A 10,568-nucleotide genomic window follows, 5' to 3' on the forward strand; every position below is an offset into this window, starting at 1 on the left:
CCGCAGTATTGCCCCCCCCCCCTTGCCAGACAGGCGGGGATGCTCGTCACGCCAGCGGGAGCCCCAAGCGCGAAGTAGGACGACTTGGCGGGTAAGAGGAGAGCCCTCTCTGGCAACGCCGAATCCTTGGGACAGGTTTCTATGCACCGCTGGGACTGTGGCGGTGAGGGACTGCGCTGCTGGGTTCCCACAGATTTGTCAGGACCGCGAAGAGGAGGCTGCAGTCTGAAGGCAGAGACCGGGAGCCACCCCCCACCCACCCCCCGCAGCCGGAGGAGGAACTTTCCTGCCTTTTGGTTTACATTTGACATATGAGGGAAGCTTCGAGTTCGGTAATGGCCAAGCATGTCTGCGGAGGGGGAACCAGAATCAACCGCCGAAACAACAGCACAGACTCAAGAAGCAGCAGTAACTGCAGCTTCGGATGCTACAGAGGAGGTGAGGAGCCAAGGGCATTGGGGAGTCTGTTGTTGCATGGAAGGAAGGGCGTGGGGCGGGGGGTCGTGTCACTGGGCCGACTGTACATAAGCGGGGGCTTCATCGTGTATTCGATAACAAACCAAGAGACGCACACTGGAGAGTTACAGGGCTGGAGACACACAGGTGCATACTGAAGACCCACTCAACTCCAGCATCGCACTGGGAAAAGGAACTCAATGGGGGGAAAGGTCACTGGGATGCTTTTCAAGCTAGGCTTCTCTAAACTCACAGGAAATTATTGTGGAGAAAATCTGGGTTGGGGAGGAAAATAATAGTTAATAATATACCTGTTCTCATCTAGTAGACATGCATTTGGAGATCTGTAGGGGTGTGTGTGTAAGAGAGAGAGAGAGAGAGAGAGAGAGAGAGAGAGAGAGAGAGAGAGAGAGAAGTTGTTTGTAGACTCCCTTTGAGTTCTTGCAGATACCTATCTGGAGCAGTCACCAGCAAAGCAAAATTAATTCTCCTGGTAATAGAGCCAAAGAAATACTGCCTCCCCCATGTAGTATGAGGAGCTCTCCAAGGTTCTAAAATTGTGGACAATCACTAACTATATTCCACCACCACATTCCAAAGGGCAAGGTGCTCTGGAGCCCCAGTTTCCCTTCCTAATTCCTCATATGAAGCCATCCCATGCCATCCAGTGTTCCTGAACAGACAGCATATGCACATCCTGATCATTAATGGACTTCCCTGTTTCATTCTATACACAACCCTCTGCTCTTCTAGCAAAAGGAAGCTCAAAGTAATGCTCTGCAGAGATCTGGGTGGCATTCATGCCACTTAATTTCCAAACTACGGTGTGCTGCAGTCTGGTGGATGGACCTCAACAAATCACTTTTCTCCATTAGAGTCATCAAACACTCTGCTAATGTTTTTTGCAAGCCTTTTCTGTGGGTTGTCAGCCATACAGAGAGTGTCAACAAAGAGTCAACAGCAACATTTGCATGTTTAGTGCCTTAGTGTTTGGGTTGGGTTACAGTGTATAATAGTGTAAAAATCTATGCATTTAAAATAAATCTTAACTATTAGGCTATATAAGAAGTACAAATAGTTTCTCATTTTATATTGCAAACAACTCATCATTCTGTTCAAAATAAATATTATACAATTCAATACAAACCAACTACAACACTGTAAACACAAGATATTACGGTAAGTATTATAAAAACAAACATAAAGAAATATGTGGTCATGATCCAGAGTTAAGCATTTCACATCATATTATAACTGAGCCTGCTTAATCATGAGTCTGACCAAATGGGATCTACCTGACATCGGTTTATGCCACAATAAACATGTTAGACTTTAAGGAGTCATCTTTGTTGGGTTTTTTACAACATGGCTATCCTTCTGGAATATGAGACAGCTAAATATGGTGGCAATCCTAACAGCACCTTCCAGGAAGTTAAGCCCTATTGAGTAGACCTGAGTAGGATTCTGAGTAGATCTTCTTAGGATAGCACTGTCATGGTGCAATTGTGGTGGGAAATCCATTCTCAGATCTCCCACAGCTTAGCCTAACTCTCCCATGAAATCATTGGGACTTGTACATGCTTAACTTTATGGATCAGGCTCAGAGTAAATGCAGAACTGGATCAACATACTACCAACTTGTTACAGTCCACTAAATGCCCCAAGATGCTGCTTCTGCTGGAACAGCTTAGGGGTGAAGTTGGGTCTGCAGTGGGAGGGGTGAAATCAGAGAAAGTCACATCACATTCTTCAGACAAAAGTAGGCAGTTCTACTAAAAAATAATTCCCAGTTTATTCAAATATCCACTTACTCTAGTGGTAAATAAAGTATGGATCAAACCAATAGCCATTGCTATAATATTCTTAACAAGCCAATGTGGATTTTACATGTCTAATCACCAAACACTTATCTATCTTATATATATAATTCTCCTGATGCATTGGCCATTTCCAGCTCTCCCATTGGCTGTGCTGTGCACTCCATCAGCCATTGGCCCATCAGCCACCACACAAGAGTAATCACATGCCATTGGCTGGGGGCTGGGTCCACTCCCCTGCCCACTGCCTCCTCAGCCACTGTTCTTGTCAGAATAACTGCCAAAATGGCTGTCTCTCCTGCTTGGCTCCGCCATGGCTGGCTGGCTACTGAAGTGGGCCAGTGGCTGTCAAACCATTCTCTTCAACCCCCTGATGTGCAGCTGATTTTCTCCTATGGTTGCCAATCTCCAGGTGGGACCTGGAGATTTCCCACTGTTACAATCGATCTCCAGATGACAGAGATCAGTTCCCCTGGAGAAAATGGCTGCTGAGTCCTTCCCCTCCCCAAACACTGCCCTCCACAGGATCCAGCCCCCAAATCTCCAGGTATTTCCCTACTCAGAGCTGGCAACCCTACTTTCCCCTCAGTGCCTGTTACTAGTGCCTCTTACAGTGGACCCTGACCTACTGTTAAAAATAGATGAGAGCCAGTTTGGTGTAGTGGTTAAGTGTGCGGACTCTAATCTGGGAGAACCGGGTTTGATTCCCCACTCCTCCACTTGCACCTGCTGATGTGACCTTGGGTCAGTCACAAGCTCTGGCACAGCTGTCCTAGAAAAAGAGTTGTTTCTGTCAGGGCTCTCTCAGCCCCACCCACCTCCAGGGGGCTTGTTGTGGGGAGGGGAAGGGAAAGGAGTTTGTAAGCCACTCTGAGACACCTTTGGGTAGTCAAGGGCGGGGTATAAATCCAATATCTTCTTCTTCTTCTCTTTAACCCTGTTAAGCTTGGTTCTGCCAGTAAAAGGCATGGGGGAGGAGATCCTTTCCACCTCTATTTTAGCCTTTGAGAGAAAACTTGTTGGGGCCAGTCCTGACTAGGGTTGCCAGCTCCAGGTTGGGAAATTCCTGGATATTTTATGGTAGAGCTTATAGTTACATCTTTATTGGTTTTCCAAAAGAAAAAAAATGAAGGCAAGAGAAGTTACAATTTCCGTGTAATTACACAGGTTACTCAAACATAACAGCTCAAAATATTGTTTTACTGTATCCAGAAAAATTCATCTCATCAACTCATGAACCAAGATTTTCCTTTCATTTAGTCTAACATCAACAGGTCAAACGTAACATTTGCATTCTTCTATTTCTAAACAGTCTGGTTATCCATGATCAGCCTTCTTGCAAAAAACCAAAACATACCAATATATAAATCAGAAACAGACACCATTCTGGCTTCATTTTTTTGGCTTAAAAAAATATTTTCTAAAACACTACAAGAAAAATAGGGACAGGGAACTATAAACTACAGGAGAAAGTAAAGAAAAACCACTAAAACCCCAAGAGATGGTGGTCATACAATGGTTACAATACAAAGCTTATAATAAAAATAAAAATATTGGTTACATTAAATGTGATCATTGAATTTGCTTATATGTTTCAAATCCAGAACTGACTTCTTAAAAAACAATACAAAAGAACTCTTATATGTTATCAACAAAGAACAAAAACAGACTTCAAAAAAATTAGCATCTCATTTTTTGTCTTTTCTTTCCCTCAAACGATATCCTTGCTTTGGGGGTGCCCGCCCCAAGTTCTGAGTTGAGCCCTCTCCTGTAGGTGATTCTTCATCACTTCCCTTGTGACTCTCCTCATCTTCTTTCTCTGATGGTCCAAGTTGCTGCTGCAAGAATGTGCTCACTTTCATAACAGAGTTAATTTTTCCCTTTTGTCTTTAAATTTAACAGCATGCCTTCAGGTATGAACCATTTGTAGGGGATGTTATTCTTTTGTAAAAACAAAGCCTCTGTATTTTTTCCTCTTCTTTCTTATTTCAAAGGGAATGTCTTTCAAAACTCTTATCTCCTTGCCGTCAATTTTAAGGGTAGTTCCATTTGTTGCCTTTAAGATCTGGTCTCTCACTTGTCTTCTGGAGAATCTAACCACCACCTCGCCGGGCAGATTATTTTTCTTTATAAATTCTGAATATGATCTATAAATCACATTCATTTCGCTTTGAAGAACATCCACTTTAAATTTGCAACCGGACCCAGGGCATCAATCATGATCTGCTTTAGATTCTCCTCTTTGGTCTCAGGAACTCCTTGAAATCTCAGAATAAAGTTTGCTTTTTCCATTTGCAGCTGTAGAAGCTGAGCCTCATCTGAGTTTCTCTTCTTTTCCATCTCCTGCATTTGTTTTTAAAGCTTTTTAGTGTTGGCATCCATTTCTTTAAGGTTCTCAGCTGTTTGCTCTGTTTTTTTAATGTTCTCACTTAGTTGCTGTTGCTGTGCAGCAAAATTATCATTGAGTGTCTTTATTTGCTCCAGCAGGGGTTGCAAAGCATCTGTTAGCATCTTAGAGAAGTCTATGGTTACATCCGGTCGCGTGACCACACTCACTGGGCTGGCACTTCCTAAAGAAGGCTTAAGTTTTGGATGCTTATCTTTCTCCGTCTTTTTCAGCGACATCTTTGAGGATGTTTACATTCAAAGTAAAGTTGCCAAAAGTCTCTCAAGTCTGCAAAATGCCTAAAAGTCTCTTGTAAATTCTTTAATATTGTCTGTTTCACTTTTAGTTCTGCCCCCCTTCTGTTTTAAGTCCGTTTTTATTTCAGTGGGGGGGGGTTTTCCCTCCACCCGCTCGCTTGCTTTAAGGGGGACATTTGACTGGTTCTCTGGTGTTTGCTTCAACCAAACTCACTTTTATTGTAGATCAAATAGCTCACACCATTTATCGTTTAAAATGCTCGACCTCCACACGCTTGTCCCGGTGTGCGTCTCTGAGTCCAGTACTGGAACACAGCAGCAAGACCATCGGGGCATCAGAACACCTCAGTCCACCAGGGGAGAGGTGATCTTCAGCGCCCCATGGCTAGGAACCCTTCACAAGAATTCCAGGGGAGTGCATATGTTCGCACCCCTTCTCCATCCGCCAGTTCACGGATCGCGCCCTTGGGAGATCCCGAGTGGCGCGTCTGCCATTAGAGTGCCAAAACCGGAAGCCCGTTCTGGCTTCGTGTTGTACAAGTCCTATTTTAACCTTTCTAACAACTTGGATTTATTATTATACTGAAACTATCAATATTTTCTTATCAAGTCTCTCTTAACATATACTAAATATATCATCACAAAATTCATAACTTCATGTTTTCTATTTTATTTGTTCTTACTTTGAAGTCCTATAGATTATTATATATTGTTACCATCAAACACAAACCAAATCCCTTATACATTAAAAAAAGGAAAAGGAAATTAATTTTTTCCCTATTCTTACTTCAAATTAAGATCTTCATTACAAATCATATTTATTATAGACTTCCTATTGAATTAGAACTATCCCCTTTCCAGAACCTTTAAATATATTATCTTAATACAACTATTAACATGCAGATTTATATTTTTATTCTGCTTCTATATTTAATCATATTTTAACAGCAAAAAGGAAAAAGGAGGAATAAATTTACTATGTTAATAAAGACATTCATACTCACACTGTACTGTTAAGAATTCACATTCAGTTATGCCTCATTTTGCAAATAAAAATACAGCTTCTCTATGTCATTTTAATCATAATACTTAGTTCTTTTCTTATTTTTTGTAGTCTCTTTTTTTACAATCATAGTTTTATATCTTTTCTCTTTAAATATGAGGAGCTTTACTTCCAGATCTTCCCATCTACATTCCAATGAGCAGTTTATGAAATTTTTGATAAGTCTATTAATTCATCTTGTATAGCTCCTTATTTTCTCTTTCACCAGCAAGATCAGCACACTAGATGGAGATTCTTGGCAATTCTCTTTTGCCATATCCAGCAATGAAGAATTCGTTGCAATACCCCAGGGTCTGGCAATTTGTCTTGACAAGGTTTTTATTTCCTTTTTAGGTGTAGATGGTATTCCATGTGCTGCGTTGATTATACTCCTGCTCATTAGCAAGGCTCTGTTGTCTCTGCGATTCTTCTGTCTTGTTTTTAATTCCCCAATGCATAGTCTGGTTCTTTTCAAAAATTCTTTCAAAGGTTTCTTTGACCGCCCATTGGATTTTGTGTACAAGGATCTTTTTAAATTGTTCCCAGGAAAGTTGCTCAGTCTCTAAGTTCTCTGGTTTCTCTGCATCTTTATTTCTAGCTTGTAACTCCATTCTCTTACTCCGTAAAACTACAATCTAGCCATAAATTTTGCCCCTTTTATATTTGTGTTTAAATGCCTCTCAGAGGCCTGATCAATGTTGTAATGCAAAAGTCAAAATGAAATTACTCCATCTTTATATATTCAAATGACAATAGTCTGTTTTGCCCCCAAAATTTGTTTAATGGATCCTTAATCCCGGCCTCTTCCCAGCCCCTTTCCCCCCTCTTCCTTAATTTTTGGAGAAATTTAAAGGGGCTTTGTACGTAGGTCTTTTCAAATTAATAGTTGAGTTCATGCTTACCCATCGTACAGTTCTTGTCTTCCTCGCTGTTATGTTGAAATTCAGTTTTCTCTAAAATGAGTGTTCACAGCTTAGCAAACATGGTGACCATGTTTGCCCAGCTCCTTACCCCTGCTTCGGGACAGTCTCGATCCAACCTCGCTTGCAGCTGCTCGCGGGGTGGTCGAACGAGTCTCCTGCTACTCTCTCCAAGAGGTCCAGTGGGGTTTTGAAATGTAATATTGTTTTTCTTTCTGGTAATGGAGAACATTTGCTCAACACATACACAAATCAGAGTTTAATTTTCCCTCTTTAGCTTTTGAAAATTCATGCAAATTTAAAAGTGAAGGTTTATTTCTGCATTAGCTGAAGTAAAACTGATTGTTTCTCTGACTAAACAATCTCTCTAAAGAGCTGAGACTAAAAAGGAAAATGTACAGGAAATGGAAGGAGGGTCAGATTACTGAGGGTGAATACAAAAAGCAGGTTCAAATCTGTAGGGATGGTGTCAGAAAGGCTAAAGCGCAGATGGAGCTGAGGCTTGCGAGTGACGCTAAAAATAACAAGAAAAATGTTTATGCCTATGTTCGGAGCAAAAAGAATAACAGGGATGGGGTAAGCTTATTGCTAGGGGGAGACGGTCAAGCCTTAACAAGGGATGAAGACAAAGCGGACTCTCACTTTGCATCAGTCTTTAACCGTAAGGTGAGCTGTATACAAACTGAAGAATGCAGGGCATATGAAGGTTAGAGAGCATCTAGCTACCTTAAATACTTTCAAATCTCCAGGGCCGGATGGCTTGCATCCCAGGGTGCTAAAAGAAATTGCAGATGTTATTTCAGAGCCTCTGGCTCTAATCTTTGAGATGTCCTGGAGTACTGGTGTTGTGCCGGAAGACTGGAAGAGCTAATGTTGTCCCGATCTTCAAGAAGGGAAAAAAGATGGACCCGGGAAAGTACAGGCCTGTCAGTTTGACATCAATACCTGGAGAACTGTGTCCAGTTTTGGGCACCGCATTTTAGGAAGGATGTTTACAAGCTCGAGCGTGTCCAGAAGAGGGCAACCAGGATGGTGAGAGGGTTGGAATCCAAGTCTTATGAGGAAAGGCTGAAAGAGTTGGGTATGTTTAGCCTGGGAAAGAGAAGGCTTAAAGGGGACATGATTGCAGTCTTCAAATATTTGAAGGGCTGTCATGTAGAAGATGGAGCAGATCTAGTCTCTCTTGCTCTGGATTGCAAGACTAGATCTAATGGGTGGAAATTACTAGGGAGTCATTACCGGCTAAATATCAGGAAAAAACTTCCTAACTATAAGAGTGGTTGAGCAGTGAAACAGTCTTCCTCAGGAGGTGGTGGATGCTCCTTCACTGGATGTTTTCAAGCAGAGGCTGGAGGACCATCTTTTGGGTATGTTGTAGGGCTATCTTTCGGCTATGCTCCTGCAGAGTGCAGGGGGTTGGACTAGATGACCTGCAAGGTCCCTTCGAACTCTAACATTCTATGATTCTATGATTCTATACAATATGGAAGTAGTGGTCGTGGACTGAAAAGTGCTATCAAATTGCAGCCAATTTATAGCAACCCTGTAGGGTTTTCAAGGCAAGAGATATTCAAAAGTGGTTTGCCATTGCCCACCTGTGTGTCACTACCTTGGACTTCCTTCGTAGTCTTCCATCCAGGGGTCATTTCGTAGAAAAAGAGCTAGGGGGACTCATTAGCATAACTCATTAGCATATGCCACACCCCCTGACATCACCGGAAGTGTGTCCTCCCCACAGCCGGCGGCGACCTCCAGCGGGCACCAGCAGGGAGCTCCAGGCCCCGCCCTCCCGCACCTCACCCGGGGCGAGGTCGTCTCCCCCGCGCCCCCCCCCCCAAATGACCCCTGCTTCCATCCAAATACTAACCGTGGCTGACAGTGCTTAGCTTCCAAGATCTGACAAGACTGGGTAGCCTGGGCCAACAATATGGAAGAGCTCCCTTTATTCAGACCTCAGTTACTCCACACAGAGTCACCAATGAACCTGTGCACACACCAAAAATGCTTCTAGGCCTATACTAAAATATTCTGACTGCAGCTTTTTGTTCTGCATGGAGTCCATACTACTCAGTCTCCCAGCATTCTAGAGCTGCTTCTTTAGGAGCAACATCAGGCCACAATGAAAAAGTAACCTCAAAAGCTCCTGACTGTGAGCAAGTCCCTGACAACATCCCTTTGGATCCATATGCTTTATTTCTCTCATTTCTGCCTGCAGACTCAAGTGGCTGTAGTCCAGGGGTGCTTTTAACTGTGTAATCTTCTACACAGGGAGATGCACAATCTAATTAGTTAATCTTTTGAAATTAAAAGGAGATGGCTTCAAGGATCCAGAGATAGACATTACTAAAATTTGCTCTGTGGGAGAAGATAGTAGGCCCTATACTGCAAATTTAAAAACAAGTTTTAAATTAGCTTGGTCTGTCTTCTGTTGCTAGTATGGAGACAAGATGTAAACACACTTCCTATAATATAAAAAGCACTGACTGGTTGCTTGGTAGTCCAGCTTCTAAAAATACTGACTGCCAGTTTGGAAGCTTGTCTCTCCCTCACTAAATTATGAATCTTGATCTCATTTATGCACAGCAGTGCATACCACCCCCCCAAATCTTCCATTCTTCTGTTTTTGCAATGCCCTGTTCTGCCAAACTGTTGGTGCCTGCTCAGAATGGTTGGTCATTTCCTGGGGATCTGACAAGAACATAAGAAGAGGCTTGCTGGATGAGACCAATAGCCCATCTAGTCCAACATCCTGTCTCACACAGTGGCCAACCAGGAGCACAAGAAGAGAAGTCAAGTCAAATCTGATAGAGTGTCTTTTTCAGGTGGTACTTCTAGAAACAGGAGACCTTCTCTCACCCCCCTCATTGTGCGCCCTTTCCATACAGAGAAATTTTGACACCATGGTGCTTAATGGATTTTGAAGGAACATTAAGGGTGAGGTAAAATCTGGCTCACCAGTGGTACGTGGGGCTTTAAAAAAGTGGAGGACAAGGAAAAGAGCTGTCATTTCTCCAAGCTAAAGAGCCCCAAGCGCTTTAACCTTTCTTCATAGGGAAAGTGTTCCAACCCTTTTATCATTCTAGTTGCCCTTTTCTGCCCTTTTCCCAATGCTATAATATCCTTTTTAAGGTGTGGTGACCAGAACTGTACACAGTATTCCAAATGAAGTTGCACCATAGATTTGTACAGGGGCATTCTGATACTGGCTGATTTGTTTTCAGTTTCCTTCCTAATAATCCCCAGCATAGTGTTGGCCTTTTTTATTGCAGTCATACACTGTCTCGACATTTTCATTGAGTTATCTACTATGACTCCAAGATCTCTCTCTTGGTCAGTCTCTGCCAGTTCGGTGTCACGGTCAGGTTCAGTGAGCAACAGTTTATTTATTTATTTATTAAATTTATACGCCCACCCTCCCCCGTAGGGCTCAGGGCGGCTTACAGGGCAAGAAATCTTGCAACAATAAAAACATCCTATACATTTAAAACATACTATACAGTTTAAAACCAATCTCAATACAAATAAAGTGCTCAATAATCCTCAGTTCCAAAACCCAGAAAGATGACTGACCATATCCAAACATTCCCGGTACGCATTCAGTGGCTTCAATATTAAGATGTTAAAAGTTCAGATGTTCTTTCCTAGGGCCTTTTCCACCCCCCTATGATGACAATATAGCAGGGTGGGGCG

The sequence above is a fragment of the Gekko japonicus genome, unplaced genomic scaffold (assembly GCF_001447785.1).
Source record: "Gekko japonicus isolate JY-2015 unplaced genomic scaffold, Gekko_japonicus_V1.1 scaffold251, whole genome shotgun sequence".
NCBI classification, from domain to species: domain Eukaryota; kingdom Metazoa; phylum Chordata; class Lepidosauria; order Squamata; family Gekkonidae; genus Gekko; species Gekko japonicus.